Here is a 5,153-nt window from a genome sequence, read left to right on the forward strand (position 1 = left end):
TTGTAAGTTCTGATGAAGATTAGGTCATCCAAGGTTCGGATGGTCATCTTGGGATGGTAAACTTTTAGCTGACCACCTGATTTGTTGGTGGTTGGTGGTAAGCTTATTGTTCGGACGCTTTTTTAACTTGTCAAGTGTTTCGATGTAGATAGGGTTAACACATTTTAATTTCAATGGAAGGACATTTACCTTGATAGCATAGCAAAAACCAAAACAGAGACAGGGAATGATCAAAATGGTAATCGACTGCGAAAAAGATTGTAAAATCTCTGTTAGTTTCCTTTTCATGCCTTGCCCAGAGAAGAAAAATAAGAGAAAAACGATACATAAAAAAGCACTTGCCTGCATTAGGTTGGTTTTAGGGTCTGTTCCTTTGAAATTTCCTTTTTTTTCCCCTAATTCAGTTTCTCTTTATATATAAGGACATTAAAGGTGGCAATGGAGGAAATAAATAATTACTTCACTGTGGTTTTAAAAGGGCAAATTTTCCTCATCTAGTTAATGATGATTATTACTCAAGGTTTTCTTTGTTAAAAGAGAAACCAAAAAATGGGAAATCACAATGATATATATCCTCAAATATGCTACAAACAACTATGATGATGTATGGGATGTTTCATAATAGCCATGAAATTGTAATGAATACGACATATTCTTCATCCCATTGGAAATCTGTGTTTTTGATAGAATTTAAAAAAGTCCACGACCAAAACAGAAACAATTGAAAACATTAATGCTTAAATTGAACTTTTTTATAGTTGAGTGACCAAAATATAACACAATAATAGTTAGTTGACCATTTATATAGTTTATCATAATTTATAATATACATATTAAAAATTATTATGATAAAATAATAGTAAATGATAGAAAAAAATAATTAATTAATTATAAAAACAAATAAATCATTGATGATAGAATAAAATAGTAAATTTTATAATTACAATTTTAAAAATTTATATAACTTATTATTTAAGAATACTAAGCCTATACTCCGTTAACAGTTCTTAGCCTCTACGTTCTATTCATCTCCATTCTTCATAATCTCTAACTCTCCATCCTAACTGGGTGAATCAGCCTTCATAACAACCACCCTACTCCCTTTTGTACTCCTCTCTTGTTGTACACTATATCTACAAAATTCCAGTTACAATAACTCAATTATACTAGTGAATGTTAGTTGTCATATATTAGAATTAGTTATTATATATTAGAACAGGAGGGGCAAACTTGTATAGCTGATAAGTATTGTGACTCAGGGTTGAAGAAATCTATAATTCCTATTTATGATTAATATGTTTTTAGAACCAAATTGATAAAATTTATAAATATGAAAGTTTAATTTATTGAATTGTTTAAAATTAGAATCAAATTGTTAGAATGTGTAAGTGCTGAAGACTAAATATGTAATTATACTTATTTATAAAAGCCATATCATCACTTCTTTTAAATTGTTAACGAAAGGTGACGAAAACAGAAACGATTGAAAACATTATTGTCTAAATTGAAAATTTTTATAATTGGTAAACAAAACAGAAATGATTGAAAATGTTAGAATTTAAATTAAAAATATTTTTTAATTGAATGACCAAAACAAAATGTGCTAATAATTGAGTCATTATTTGTAAATTTACCCTATAAATTATTATTGCTACATTCATTCTTAATATTTATTTTGAAAATGATTAAATTTATTATTATTCACACTGAGTTTGGTGTCAGCTATAAGCAGATCCAAATAGTCATGAAGTTAACCCCCCCCCCTCTTATTAAGCAATAAATACCCCCACCCTTAAAATCTAAAAAATACTTAAACATGATGAGGTTTAATCTCAAAGCATTATATAATTTTTATCATCCTAATTTTACCATCTCAACTCAAACCAAGTTTAATTATTTCTATCAACTTTTACAAATTTATTACATAAAATTTCCACCGTTATTGTAGTTCTGTCCAAACATAGGATTTTTATACTTGAGCTAATTCAACGTCAACATTTTATCTTAGCCCAGCCCAAAATAAAATTTAGGGTCAAATATTTACCCAACTCTATATTGAAAGGGCTTAACCTCGGATTGTTGAGCTTGAATATTACAAAAATGTCTACCAAATGAAGTTTGTAGAAGTATAATTTTAGCCCTTCACCAAGTATCTGTTTGCCTTTAAAATTTGATGCCATTTGCACACAAGAAACAGAAAATTGACAAAGCTTTACAGAATATATATTTATATATATATTATATAAGGAAACAAAGGCCTAACTCCAAAGAAAATAATATGGTAGCATGAAACATAGTCTTTAGGAGCTTGTTTGATAGACACCGAACTATTTGGATAAATCATTTAGTTGATCAAAGTGTTCCACCAACAGGTACCCGTCAAAAAGTATCAGATTGGAGGGACCATCACCTGAAACATCCTTCAACATCATTAAAACACGCAACTAACCATTCATATATACATATATTTGTGTATGTATGTATGTATGTATATCTTCAGCAAAGTGCGGGAAACTCATTTCGAGACTGGCTAACCTATGGTGGCATCATCAGCTTCTTTCATTGAGCCAAGAGTTATAAAAGAAAGGGGCGTATAAAGGTTTGAATGGTTAATGCTGAGCTACAAATGTGCCTTCTAGGCAACAATGTGTGAAAATAGTTAGGAAACTCACTTTAATCACTTTGCATTTCCAGAGTAGATGCCAACAAAGTTAATATCATATAGGAGAGTTGCATTGGCAGGTATGTTGCAGTCGCCTAAATAAAGAAGATCATGGAGTCAGTGAAGTAATTGTCACAACAATGATTGTCTAACAACACATCCAGTTATATCTGGAACTAACCGGAAAAGCATCCCGCAGGTTCTGGTCCATATGCTAAGTTTGGTGGAATCTGAAGCCTACGTTTTCCACCTGTGTCAAAATCAACATCATAAACAATTACTCTACAACAATATGAGAGGAAATAAAGTAATGCTAAAAGTAATATGCAGTGTCTCGGAATCGTACCAACAAGCATAGGAGGGACTCCTTCACCCCTAAAATTCCCTGGTCCAATCCCTTAATGACCTGAAATGAAGGCATGGTATGAACTTAAATTAATGACCTGAAAGGAAAGATTTGACAGTAGTATATCAGCAATAGACGAATCTATGGGGGGAAATGCACCTTGCCAAGACCAATTCTCATGGTGAGAGGTCTAGCACGTTTATAGCTACTATCAAAGACTATCCCATCAGCAAATCTTGCAGTGTAGTGAATCTATGCAAAGAACAAATTAGAGAAAATAGTGTTAATTCGATCAATCTGATGTTCACATATTTTGCAGTGTCTCATGTCAATATGAAGCATGCAATGCATTCATATTATAATATATCGATATTTACACATCTGGGTCTTCAAAAAATTGCCATGGCAAGTTTCTACCCTTTTGGATTTGAAGCCTAAAATATGTTCATGGTAAGTAGTAATGCTATTGAGTTCCTCATTCATGTGCTTATCTACTTTGGCTGTAACATTAATTGTAGCATGAACCAATAACCAACAAAAAGATTAATCTGAAATCAAGAGATGAAGTTACATTGACAAGCTCTCCACGTGGAGCTTCCACACCAGACCCTACAATAACATCACAGTAACCAAGACCAGATTTGGCATAGTTGAGCTCACATTGAGGTTCCCCCACAGTTGCAAAATACTCGATCCTGGTGGCATCAGCCTCCAATGGTGAACAAGCAAGAAGTGAAGTTGCTAAAAGCCCAACACCCACATTGAAAACACATTGTTTCGCAACAGGTTTTGAGCTGAAAGAGAGTTTGGGTTCGTTGGGAGGTGGGAGTGGCGTGGAAGAAGAGCAAGAACAGGAGAAGGATGGTGATGAAGTGTGCTTAGAGTTGGAGAAACGATGGGTCAATGGCTTTGCAGTTGCAATGGCTAAAGCAGAGGTCGCCATTTTTCCTTTTTTATGATTCTTTTGATTTGGAAAGCAAAATTTTCTAAGCGGAGAATTCGGATAGGAAAAATCAATGAACTACTTTGGCAGGAAATTCTGTTCGTCGGATATGGATAAGATACAGGCTTTCATTTATAATTACACTGATGTTAAGTAATCCGGATTAGGGGGAATCCATAACAAATTTTTAGGGGAGAATGAAGTTTTAATTTTTTTTATAGTTATAATGTTTATAATTTTTAAAGGATTAAATTAAATTTTTATAATTTTAGAGGTGGTTAAAATATAATTTTATTTTTATTAATTTAAATATTTTTAAAAAAATTTAAGGGATTAAATAAAAATTTTACATTTTAGGGGACTGGGGCTCTGCCAACCCCCTAAATCCGTCCCTGATCCGGATTAACTTATTTTTATAAGTTATTGTACTTTGTTCAAATTAAATTTAAAACATTATAATTAATATATGTTATTCTGATTTTGTATAAACATATAATCACTTATACTAATTAAATTAAAAATATTTTTATTATAAAAATCAAACTTTGTATTAAATATTGTGTTAAATGTAAATTATTTTAAGTTAAGTTATTATTATGATCTCTCTACTATGTTTAAATTTAAGATGTATCTATACTTTAATTTGACATAATTTAGTTCATCTACATAATATCATTAGTTCGTCAAAATAGTTAACACTCTTAATTATTACAGTTAAAACGTTGATGGAGAATTTTTTTTCTTAAAAATATCCATTCCATTTTTTTTATAGAGTAAAGGTATCCTCCATGTCCATCTCTAGGGTCCATAGAGATTAATCCTTTTGGGATTTGTAGTTGTCCCCTTCCAATAATGCAATCATTAAGGTTCGAACTTGAGTCCTCTCTTGGTAGTAAAATGTATCTTACCATTACACTCAATACTTATTGGTCTCATTACAACTTATCGTGTCAAAAAAAAAGAAATTTTGTGTTAGAAATGTTTTAAAAGAAATTCACATAATCATTTTAATTAAAATAGTTAAGAATGTTTATTATTTGGACAAAATAATACCAAAAGGTAGATAACTAAACTATGTCAAATTAATATATAAAAATTAAATCTCAAACATGAGCACAGTAGAAGATAGTGTAATGTCTTAAAATCTCTGGTACTATTCCAAGTCTTGGTAGAGTGAAATATAGAAGAAAATTTGAAGATTA

General features: G+C 31.0%; 1 pseudogene; it reads right to left on the reverse strand.

The window, feature by feature from the left end:
* Positions 1-2,055: 2,055 nt before the first annotated feature.
* LOC107898386 (photosynthetic NDH subunit of lumenal location 4, chloroplastic-like) lies at positions 2,056-4,070 on the reverse strand (annotated as a pseudogene).
* Between the last annotated feature and the right edge of the window lie 1,083 nt (positions 4,071-5,153).

The sequence above is a fragment of the Gossypium hirsutum genome, chromosome A11, assembly GCF_007990345.1.
Source record: "Gossypium hirsutum isolate 1008001.06 chromosome A11, Gossypium_hirsutum_v2.1, whole genome shotgun sequence".
NCBI classification, from domain to species: domain Eukaryota; kingdom Viridiplantae; phylum Streptophyta; class Magnoliopsida; order Malvales; family Malvaceae; genus Gossypium; species Gossypium hirsutum.